This window comes from Nymphalis io, chromosome 24 (genome assembly GCF_905147045.1).
Source record: "Nymphalis io chromosome 24, ilAglIoxx1.1, whole genome shotgun sequence".
NCBI lineage: Eukaryota > Metazoa > Arthropoda > Insecta > Lepidoptera > Nymphalidae > Nymphalis > Nymphalis io.
Window position 1 is genome coordinate 6,263,229 of NC_065911.1, and position 13,252 is coordinate 6,276,480.

At 31.8% G+C, this 13,252-nt stretch overlaps 1 protein-coding gene across 2 annotated transcripts in view; it reads left to right on the forward strand.

Moving 5' to 3' along the window:
* Nucleotides 1-13,252, forward strand: part of LOC126777823 (transcriptional activator cubitus interruptus) — a 101,995-nt gene that overhangs the window by 27,407 nt on the left and 61,336 nt on the right. For both annotated transcript variants that reach the window (XM_050501003.1, XM_050501004.1), the window contains exon 2: nucleotides 4,968-4,991. The gene's annotated coding sequence lies outside the window, so the exon portion shown is untranslated. The remainder of the gene's footprint in view (nucleotides 1-4,967; nucleotides 4,992-13,252) is intronic.

Genomic DNA, 13,252 nt, shown 5'->3' on the forward strand with positions numbered 1-13,252 from the left:
TCTGATCAAAGATAGCCAAGTTAACTATTCAAATATTGTACCTAGGTTTTTATATACTTTTTTCAAGCCGATCCTGTCTCCTAGGCGCGATGTTACAAGATAGGTGATAATGTTACAGTATCAAGTTTAAGATGTTAATCGCAAGTTGTATTGGCGCGTCTTTTGACCGTGGTTTAAGTTACGGACTTTATCATCTTTGTCATTTTTAATGTTGAATATCATTAACATATCATATTTCTAAGTAAGTAAGGCTACTTATACTTGGTGGTTTGAAGGGTGAGCCAGTAAACAAGACACAAGAGACAAACTAAGCTGATGGTAATGTTGTATTAGCGATGTCAGAGTTGGTAAATATTTCTTACATTACCAATGTCTATTCGTGACCTGACTATCCATTGCCAGTCCGCCATATATGTATATATAACCGAACGCTCCACAATACCTACTCTTTTCTCACTAATATATACACTGAATTAAGGCTAGATTTGTATATAAAAAAATTGTAACTCTTATTATCCTACTCTACTCTCTCTTTTCTCTTGCTCGATCGAAGATAATGTGATAAGATCAATTTAAAGCTTAAATCTTACATAAATACATAAAGTAATTGGTTTGAAGTATAATGTTATGAAATTTTTGATGTACAAAGTATTTTCTTCAATTTTTATTAAATGTACAATTTTTTTTCTCTCGCTTAACACTTGTACCATCGAGAATTCCATACGCCATCTTAAACACTAATAAAGCATTGTGCTGGCAGTTAATTAACCCTCCCAGATTTATTGCAGCCACATTGTCCTGATATACTCGATACTCGAAAATCGATTTCATATCGAGGTTAATTGAAATATAGGTGATTAACGTTCGTTATTCGCGATATTTAATCGATTTGTGTATCGATTCTTACTAATCAATATATATTTTTTTAATTATGTAATATTTGCCCCATTTGTGTTTTTTACGTTTTAATAAAATTGATTTTCAAACTTTTTACATAGGTTACGTAGATTGTAATATCTGATGACGTAGAAAGATTTGATGCTTTATATATTTCTGCGAGAATCACAAGTATCGATGCAATGCTACTATATATATACAGTTGTCTTCTCAAAGGAAAATTGTTAATTGTTGTCCAAACGTTGGCTACAAAAGTTTCTGTAGTTACTTAAAGCTTTAAACAAAAAATATTAGCGTGATTATTGGTAAAGAATTGCCAACACAGTTGCCAATATAGAAATTGCTAACAATATTACTGAAAATGTACATTTAGTGATATATTTGAACACGAACGTTGATTCTAGTTTAAATTCACTGTCACTGGTGGTAGAGCTTCGTGCAAGCTCGTCTGGGTAGGTACCACCCACTCTTCCGATATTCTACCGCAAAATAGCAGTACTTGATATTGATGTGTTCCGGTTTGAAGGGTGAGTGAGCCAGTGTAATTACAAACACAAGGGACATAACATCTTAGTTCCCAAAGTTGGTGGGGCATTGGCGATGTAAGCGATGGTTAACATTTCTTACAATGCCAATGTCTATGGGCGTTGGTGACCACTTACCATCAGGTGGCCCATATGCTCGTCCGCCTTGCTATTCTATAAAAAAAAATATACAGATATAAAATTACTAAAAACAATTATGTCTTCGTATATTTATATTGATAAGGCAAACACATGCAACATAGTAATGGAATAAAAATAGTTTATAATTATTATATTAATAATAATTACTATACGCTTTGTTGACTCAGACATTGATATTTAATAATAATCGCGTATTAATTTAAGTAATTAATTGTAGATTACAACGAAAAATTACTTCGAATAAGTATTCTCGTTTAAGTCTATCGTCTGCCGTTTTCAATTATTGCAGAAGTATATTTAAAAATACTATAAACGGCCAGTGTTTATTACTTTAACAGTGAATTTTAATGAACTTTTGAGTAAAAACAACTATGGAATTATGCTATACGATAAATATAATGTAGGATAATATGGAGCTTGCGCATGCTAAGTGAAATTTATTTTTATGGCATAATTATTGTTTGTTGGACATCCTCTATTTAAAAAACTTATTAGTTAATTCAATCATGTGTTTTGCTAATGTTGTTTTTGTGCAATTTATAATAATTATACTTAAAGATTATATTGTTCTGTGGATAGATAATAATATAAAATTCTCAGTAGCAGCCCGGAGTGTGGAAGTTGGAAATGTGTACTCCTGTGCCTCGGAAAGCACGTAAAGCCGTTGGTCTTGCGCCTGAACTCTTTCCGGTCGTGTCGGATTGGCGTCGGATCGGATTATGAGAGCTAGGGAAAAGAGAGTGCAACTGTGTTTGCGCACACACTTGTGCACTATAATATTTCCTGCCAATGCTGGCCTATCTCTCTCGAGATTGGCTGCCGTAGCTGAAAGGTTCTGGAGGACATTATAAAAAATATATAATAGAATTTCATATAGTTGTATGACGTCAAAATAATAGTAAAGGCGATTTTTAATAATTGATTTTAAGTAACTTTCTGTTGCGTTCAGGATTAGACAATGCAAGTAAAAACGTGACATGTATATATATATTTTTGTACTTAATATTTTGCTTATAAAAAGGCCTCAGGGTCTGACAGGATATATAAAATCTATATAAAATAATAATTAGTGTTTTCAATATGATAATTTAATTGGTGTCTATTCAAAGTTATAATTCATGTTGTTGTTTGAAATAACATGAAATATTGAAATAGATACATGTTCTGTAATTTAAAATAACTTAATAATCGTTGGTGGTGTGCAATGGAACTATTAAAGGCGGCTCCAGACTAGCGTTAAGGCGGGCACATATGAGCCGATAATTAAAGAGACCAGGATGATAAATAACGAACTGTCCGAGTTTTTACCGCAGATGTCATTATCTCGACCGACTCTATCAGCCGTCACTCGATTACGCAGCAAGGATTTCTATGGAGTTGCTGCAACATGTAAAGCTTAGTTGCGGGCCAGTCTTAAAGCAAAATAAAAATATAGGTTTTTTCTTTTATATAAATATGAATATTATTAATGTTGATGCTTTTTTATGAATATTATTAATGTTGATTAAACATGTTATATGAAGTAGAAACTTGATTTAATATTTACCCTTAAATCCTTATTAAAAGAACTTTATTTTCTATATTTATAGCAAGAATTGCACAACACTTATATGTTTTTAGATTATCCCAAAGGTGGTATTAACATCTCTGTGTATATACACTAACATCTCGCGACACCGTAGCGCATGAATAATCGAAAAGCCAGACTTGATGAGAAGGCAAGCGTGAGAGCTTTTTTGTCGTGACAGCGGTCAATGCGTACAGTCCTTTACATTATATTATATCACATTCATTTGAATCTAAACCGTATGTGTGAACTCAAACGGTTGATATTGTTTTGTTTCGCTTATCGTATGTCGTTTTCTTGAGTGATAGAATAGGTTGAATCATGAACCTTATTCGTAAAGTAATTAGGTTGTTAAAAATATTTGTTGGTTAACGTATTAGTAAAAACAAAAAGCGGGAACAAATGATTGTTCGTAAAAATGTCGCTCGTCTCGGCGTTAGTGTTTTGTTGTAATTGGATTCTTATTATGCTACTGAATAATTGTCTTCCGTCCGTGCGAGTGTAAAACTAACGTTTCCCGCTAAAAATTAGGTGTGAAAGTCATTTTGACAGGTGTCAAAATCAACGCAGAAAAAAGTTTTCATTGAAATGTCAATCTGACATGACATTTTTGAAATTAGTAGTGTCCTTTTGACATAACGATACGAATTGAAAATTTTAATCAGGTCGAATGGGTAATGTTTATTGATTAGTAAATTTAATCAAGCATAGTATTGTGATAGTTTAAAACTTTACCTGTAAATGTTGTTTTAGGGGTGATAAGTTAAACAATGCCGTGTCTTCTTTTTTTGAATGTCATTCATCAACGAATGAAAGAGAGAAATCTGTGTTTAAATAAACAATGTTTTTAAATAAGGTCGTTTGCCTTAAATTCGGTTATATAAGAAAACATGATTACTTTTTACAATGGTAACATCTAGAAGGCACACGATCAAGTATTCGATGTGATCGCCATTTTGTTTTTAACTTCATATAACTTGCATAGCAATCCGCGCATGATGACTGTTTTATATCAACGGTAGTCATTAATATTTTTTTTCACGTCGATTTTCATTTCAATCTGATGTTGATCTGAATCGTCGAGATGTATTTAATATACAGTAATCTTATATAAAAAATAAATTACATAGCGGCTCTCAATATGTAAACGGTGAAAGAATCAATGCAAATTACTTATTTATAAAAATGGCATCTATATACCTTTTTTATAGTTTAATTTTATTTCAGAATTGTAGAGATATGCGATTAGAAAATTGCTTTTGGTGGACTTTTATTATGATATTAGAGATTTACTTGTCTCGGGTAGTTAATCTTATATAGTTTAATATGATTGCTTTCAGGATTTTGGAAAGGGGGGAAATAAAATAAATAAGATTCGTATTTTTTTTTTTACAACTATTTTGGGAGTACACTTAAGCCTACATCTGACGTTGAATAATTTCCCCTTAAAATCAAATTACCATTTGAATTCCCGAATACATGAAAACGCATTTTCTTTTCAGTTTTTGTTAAAGAGTAAGATAAAATTATTACTATTTATATAATAAAACGTTTAGTATTTTTGTCAACAAAAATTATTGTTAGCATTTAACTTGTTATTTTTTTAATTCTTTGTACAAACATATTTATGTTATAAACATTTATAAGCAAATGAAACAACATAAAGATGCATACTTTATTTATTACATTTATTTTAATAATTAGAAAAAAAAAACCAGCTGGTCAGTCGTTAAGTGCGGTAACCCTTAATCACTCGAATATATAAAAATCATGAATGTCATTCATTAATAATTAAAATTAAATTATTTTGTTTTCAGATGCAGCTGTGAACGGTGAATATGGTGAGTTTTTTTTGTGTTTGTCAACTTGAACGTAATAATTTGAGTCAACTCCATCAACTTTCAATCAGCTCATATGACATGTTAATATGAGGAAAGGGTGCTATGATTAATAACATATAAAATATACATCAAAGAACACTTCGTAAAATTAATTTAAAAAAAGAATATCGCGTTTAATATTTCCATGTATATTTCTTAATTATGCGGTTTACGTTAAAGTTTACGTTTGCTGGTTGAAAATAGGAGCCCGGTTCACAAACGTCATCGTCAAGGTCATCCTGCGATTAAGTATGATGAGGATGATGACACTACAATTTTAGTCCGATTTTAATGTGATGAATTTGGAATTGATTGTTTTTGTTTTTAGCGATTTTTTTAAAATAACAAAGAGCCATAGTTTACATATGTTTTTTTTCTTGAGGCAATGATCTTATAACATAAAGACAGTTCAAAAATAAAAAAATACTAATGACATTTTGCTCAAGTATCATTAAATTAAAATAAAAAAACATTATCACCGTGTTACACAAACTTGCATAAATTAACATAATTCCGATCGTAACGCAAATGATTCCTAACATACAATATAAATCACCAATTACGCGCTAGTACTGCGGACTTTAATTTCGTCATTAATTTAAAAAAATTACTCTCCTTGAAGACGAGGCTTAATGAAGTGTAATAAATAAAAAAGTTATAAGGTAGCACCTGCCAATCAAGATAAGTTAAAGTATAAAGTTGAACGTGACTTTAACTTATAAGGGTTCAGTATAATTTTTTTTTAATTCAATTATTCAATTGTTTGTTTTCGAATTTATAAATGAGTTGATGTGCTTGTAATGACGGTCGCGTTGACGATTGATTTGGAGATACTGGTTTTTGACAATAATCTGTGAAGCTTTTTATAAATAAAAATTATCATATAAGTTGAATCATTGAGATACTTTTACAAACTTTTTTGAATTATCGGTTCTTATGTTCTTCATGGACCTGTCATGACAGGTCCATGGAGTAGCCGATTTCGGATTCTAACTGTTTCTTACTTTGTCGACAAATAACTCTATTGCAATATTTTTTAACAAATTTAGGAAAATACATATAATTGATAGGTTCTTCACTGGGTGGTATGGCTTTGTAGCCCGTTTGGGTAGGTACCATCCACTCAAGAGAATAGGACATCATGTGACAGCCAAAGGCAATAATTTGTTGTGTTCCGGTTTCAAGGGTGAGCGTTATATATCTTCGCCGTCTATGACTATGAATATTTTCATACTGTAACTTTACTAATTTATAAATGTATATATAAAAAAATAAAAATATTAAATTGAAAAAGTATAAATGAAGATGTTTTTATTTCGATTATTGGTATTGTGAACGATAAATAATGTCTCGTTCTATAAATTGTAAACACGTTAATGACTTGTAAATATTTCTATATACGTCATAAAAATTGCATATATTTACACTCAATGGTAAATTGTTTCATATTGAATCGTTTAATTAAAACGACAGGTGACTGTTATGCTCATAACATAAAGTGTTTTTTAATTTTACCAACGGTATTCCAAATGTTTGGAATACGTATATATAATAATTGTTTTTGTTCCGTGCGTTTTATAAATATATTATTCTTAATTGGTGCTATTTTTCACACTGCAATTTGCAATAACAGTGAAAAGTTATCAATTGCGTTTTTATAAGTATATAATTGTGTTTCGACAAGTTTTGTGTTATAATTATATTATGAAATAAATTTAGTATATTTAAATGTCATTGACCTTATAAAAAAGCCGAGATGGCCCAGTGGTAAGAGCGCGTGAATCTTAACCGATGATCGTGGGCTTAAACCCGGGCAAGCACCACTAAATTTTCATGTGCTTAATTTGTGTTTATAATTCATCTCATGCTTGACGGTGAAGGAAAACATGCATGTGTCTAATTTCACTGAAATAAAAATAAAATAAAAATAAATAAAAATAAATTTAGCCACATGTGTATTCCACCAACACCCGCATTGGAGCAGGTGGAATAAGCTCCAAACCCTTGTCCTCAAAAAGGGAGAGGAGGCCTTAGCCCAGCAGTGGAACATTCACAGGCTGTTACTGATGTTATAAAATCGTACCATATATAGTATTAATTAAATATATTTTTTATTACTTAGATTTTAGTTAATTATATAACAATATTAAGGAAGAAAGTACCTACTTAAAATATATAATAACGCCCTCGACTTCGCCGGTACCTTTTGTACTTTTTTGTACCCCAGACAACTTGTATGCAAAAAATGATGATCGATTGAGTGGTTACGACTTGAAAGTGTAACAAACAAACAAACAAACAAACTCACTTTCATATTTATAATATTAATAAAGATTTCATAGAAGAACTTGTTGCGCAGTTTAAGCCGACGAAATGTAAAATACTTATAAGTGTTGTTTAGAGGGTTAAGCAATGTTGTGTCTTCTTCTTTCGAATGGCAAATCGATAATGACAGAAAGGGAGAAGTGTTTAACTAACCAGTCGCTAAGCAACGTTTATAAGTAAGGCTGTATGTATGTGTGTCTTGTGAAACAGTAGGGAGTACTTCAGGGCTATTTCAGTTTATTAAACTGGTAAATATTTTATTATAGCATTGTAAATGTTAACATTGTAAGTTTGTTTATCCAACGTTTTGCTCGCGTATTTTTGAATTATTGTGACTTCGTTAAGTGTAAATTTGTACATTGTTAAATGTTAAGGAGCGTATTCGAGTCGGTTGGTCACGCACTGCGGGTTTTATTGTCGTTTTCGTAAATAAAATCTCAGTTAGCCCGCGGACGTTGTTACTCGATTTTTGTTTGCTAAAATTATGGTAATTTCACTCATTGTTTTAATGCTCGAATCTTCATATCTCGGGTCAATGAGCTAATCATTTTAAGAAGTTTATTTTGATAGATTTTTGAAAACTTTGTAACCAATATGTGGAATGATAGCCTTTGTATATTTGTTATTAATAATAGGTACGACTATCAAATTCGCCGTATGATAGTAAGTCACCTTAAGAAGGTGTTCTACAAACCGGAACACAACAATACCAAGTAGTGCTATTTAAATTTAGAAACAGTGATAAATGGGTGTTACCTACTTACCCCAAGTAATATTTAAGTTAATTTGTTAAAGGTAATAATTCGATACAGCGTTGTCTCGCTAATTTCAGTGTCTGATTATGATTAATTTAAATCGATTGTCAAAAGTATATCCGCTAAATCTACAGTGTGTATTTATACAACCAACGAAAACAATTTGAATATTTCTTATTACGTTTGGGTTATAGGTATTAAAAACGTGTAATTTACGGAAAACCGAGTTTAACATTAATGCGATTCAGTGGCAAAGTTTAAGCATATATGTTAGCTTTCAACGTTTCCTCGTACGATGCATAGTCAAGAGTGCTAGTTGTATTGAGACGTGACTAACTGATAGCATCTCAGCTTTCAAGCTCCCATCGAAGCGAATGACGTAGCTGTTAGGATTATCATACATTCAATTGAATCATGCCTAAGAAACGCGCAAGTCTCTGCAATTTTATTAAATTATTTAAGTTACGTTGAGCGAAACGAATCTAGCGCATTTTTTTTTTTGTTAAAAATTGTTTGTTAAGGATCTTAAATATTTCTTAGTCAAAAATCTGTATTCAAATTAAAAGTAACGGAAATAGTTCATTTGTTAACAGAAGTGTATTTCAAATAGCCCAGGCGGTGTCACATCCGTGTCCCATGTATTTTAAAGTAATAAATTAAGAATTTCATGTGGTTTTTTTTATATAATATGAATAAATTTTGTTAAAATTACTCCAGGATTTATATTAACTCATAGAGAACTCTAAAGAAGGTGGAAATTATTCTCGAGCACAATAAATGCAGTGTCGCCGGCGGTTTTTATCTCATTTCTTAGAAACTGCTGCGCCTGCGCATACCGATTTGTACGCTACCTGATTAAGGCGACGTTCTGCCAATGTGACATTAAATTATTAGTTATAATTTTTATTGTTTCATAGGTTATTACTTTGCTTGGATGCAAATATTGTAGTATAACTATGATTACAACTATGATTGATAACAATGTATATATAAAATATATTTAATATTAGTAAAACAAATAGTAATTATAATAATAATAATTAGACGAGCGCATACTAATCAATGAGATACGACGGTGATGACTTGGAACTATGACATGTACTGTCACTATGTTAAGTTTCATTAAAAGCGTTACAATTAATGACAATAGACAAATACATTTAAATATAAACCGAGATGGGATTAGAACGCGTAAATCTTAACCGATGATCGTAGGTTCAAACCCGAGTAAGCACCACTGAATTTTCATGTGCTTAATTTATGTTTATAACGATAACGCGATAATATTGCAAGCATTCTTGCCTTGCCGTGATAATTAGAATTTTAGGTTTTATATACTTTTTAAGTATCCAATATTAATAATTATTATTGTATATAAAATTATGTGTACGGCTTCCCCTTAACAGTTTACGTGAACACAATGAAAACAATGTAGAATGTGTCGCTTCTCTGGCATGAATCGTATGTTATTGGATTATTTTTCAAGTATACAAGGATATAAGTGTAACTTGTTGGTAGGGCTTTGTGCAAGCTCACCAGTGTTGGTACCATTCAGGTATCAGATATTATACGACAAAATAGTAATATTTACGAATAGTTTTTTTGTGGTCTCACACTTTGGACCGGAAGTGTGATTGAGCCAGCGCAACTATCACAAGGGACATAAGGGAAGTAAGTTCCCAAGGTTGGTGGTGCATTGGCGATGTAAGGAATTGTTAACATTACTCACTGCGCCAATGATTTACCACGGTGTCCCATTTCCTGTTCGCCTACCAACTGTATAAAAAATTCGTTGTTTACCGTATTATCTAATATATTAAATTTTACTTTTATTGCATACTCTTTCTGCTGCGCTGTTATAGTATTTAAGGACAAAAAGAAAGAACAAATTCGTGATTTATCTTATCGATAATTTATTATGCTTTAATAATTTTGATCAGATGCAACCCTTGAGAATATAATAAAGTATATATACAATATTTTTTTTTAACTTTTAACTGAATTTACGTATACTAAAACAAATAAAAGTAACTTAAATTGCGCGTATCATTGCTAACTACATCGAGTGTTCGTTCCAGACGACAATGGCAAAATTATTTGCGCCCTGTTTGAAAAACCAGAAGCCATTAAACAAATAAATTCGTTAAGCACAATTATTATGTGCTTAGTGTAATATAACCTTTATACTTAACGAATTACTTGTCCTAAGTCCGTAATTATCGTTATGCGTTGATATTACAAAGACTGTGGTGTGTGTGTGTATGTATGTGTGAGTGTGTGGCTAGTATGCTAGTTTAATGGGAGGTATTTATCAGCACGACTACCACAGAAGCCTCACATCAATAAAATTTATTGACGAGTATAAATGACTGAGGCGCGTCTTGTGTACTTAATTAATTGGGTTAAACAGAAGTGTCTTAACAGAAAATTAAATTCTAAAACACAAGTTTTATGTAAAGGCCAATTTATTTATTATATTAATTACTATGTTATGGCCTTGTTTATATTTAAAAATATAATTAAAACATTATAATTCGATAATAATTAGTGTGCTATTGTAACTACTGGTACGAGGGACATAACATCTTAGTTTTCAAGGTTGGTGGCGCATTGACAATGTAAAACTGGTTAATATTTTTTACAGTATTAATCTCAACATTGAGAATCAGGTCATCATTTTTCCAGTCTACCTAATATATCAAAGATAATATTATTCTCGTTAATTTACGCATTATTACTATACATTTGCTCTTTTATCTTTCATTTGGGATCGGCTTTGTGTGAATGGATTTTACGGAGACGGAACTTTTATGGCCTGTCTGAGTACGAATTACTAGTTTTAAAGAAGATGAGATGCTCGAGTTCATAATATTTTAATGATCAATTTTAATACTCTTAATTGTACAACGAATGGAACTTTTACAACTGTAAATGATATAAGCCCAGTAGCTAATAGACGATAGCAAGCTTGAATCTATTCGCATTTAAAAAGCTATTTACTTTTTATTTATACTTAACTTATTTATATTAGAATTGTACACAAACAAAAATTCCTCAAACAGCTCTGTCACCGGTAGAGGCGAAATATTCATAATAAAAGTTTTTGCATATTACTCTACGTATTTAATTGCAAACGAAATAAAAAAGTCATTTGGAAAATAATTTATACCTAACTCAGCAATGAGAGCAGAGTGCGTCCACTAGTTAGAATATCTGGTATAGAATTTCACGGGTTCATACCAATAAGAGCACTATTTAATTTTCATGTGCACAATTTATTTTTATATTCATTTCCGTTCTTGGCGATGAAGGAAAGCATGTCATTGCGATCGTGAGAAGTCCTGCATTCAGTGTCGAATGAAAATCATAATTGGACAACAGCGTGGTGTTAAAATCTCCAATTACCACCTTTAGGACAGGAGGCTTTAGTCTAGTAGGAAGACAGTAGTCTGTTAATAAACTTTACTACAGCTATGAAGAAAATAAAATTCATTATGTATGACGTCTGATCATCGGTCTGACTATTGCTACATGTCGATATACTTTACTCTGTTCTTATATAATAGCAGCATTTCAGCTTTGGCCATGTGGAATATTCCTGCTCCCTATAAATATCCTGGTATCCACCAACCCGCATTGGAATTTAGTGGAATAAGCTCCAAACCCTCTCCTCAAAAAGACAGGAGGCCTTAATCCATTAGTGGGGCATTAATGGGCTTACATACTGTACTAAAAATAACAAATTAAAACTTAGAAAAAACGCATAAATGATTTCCGCTTAATAGCGATTTTAAACGCAATTCTTAGACATCCGTTCTAACATCGTTAGCAGACATACTTATGTTTGCATAATCATTGTTAGTTTTAGTTCCATTATCACTTCCAATTGTTATTACGTACCATAAATGTTAACTTATTGTTTTTAGAAGTGCAATCAAGACGAGAGGTATTTATATTTTTATATGTAAACGTCTGTTTACAATATTTAAAATTATTATCTTCGCTCATTGGAAATTTAAACTTATTTCTCAATTTATTTTATTCACTAAAGTCAATACATCGTCAATAGAGGTGTGCCCTATGTCGTACAACGAAAGCATTTAACAAACTTAGTCGATTAAACCAAATTTTGAGTTAATTAGTCGAGCGTTACGGCGTCAATTTACTTCTAGCGAAACGAATTTATTTCTGCTGGTCAGGATGTGTGTTATGTGTCAGAAGGATATTCTCCAACATGAATGTATTTCCTCAACTCGATTGGAGCAGCGTGATGGATGATGCTCTTATCCTTTCGTAAAGAGGATGACGCCCATTGTGGGACGCCCATGCCACTTTTTACTTAATTATAATTACGTGTACAGTAATATGCCTATATAAAATGATCGTTTAAGTTTTTTGTATCGTTGGCACGTAGATTATTTTAGTATGCCGCATTGATGCGGTCAACAGTTTACCGGTTGCTTTGAAAGGGTGTAAAAAACGTGTAGACAACACTCTAACCGCAGAACTTAGCACGCGTACGAGTAAGTTGATTGTATTACGTGGTTTTGTCCGAAGAATGCTATGAATGTTTTCTTTTTGTTGGATCATTATTATAAAGAACATTGGGAGGTGTTTTAAATTAATCCCACCGTATTATAATACACATATTTATGTATCGATTAATCGTAAATTAAAATCAAAGATTGTGTTATAATTAAAGAGTCCTGTAAAATGAAATCCAACAAATGCTAATTCCACGCTTTTTTAAAATTACAAATTATATAATCTTATTTACGCCTACGATTTATTAGAGCACAAGTATGTGTGGAAATCTCTAGTCCATTCGCTTCATCTCATAATCCCATGGAACGCATGCCGAGGCACGGGATTGTATACATTTCCCCTTACAGACTATGAAAAGCTACTGAGAATCATTCGACAGAAAATCCCACTCTTAACTGTCCAACCCGGTGTTTGAACCCAGGCTCTTGGAATCCTTTAGCCGCTGCACCCGCGACAGGCAGACGAAAAATAATTAGTATTCGAATCTTGTCCGAGTAATTTACACCTCCTTCTTTAAATACCGTCGAACTGACACAGCCTTAATAACAATTACTTGATTATGGAGCATTTTATTCTGTGTGTGTTGTCGGTATATTT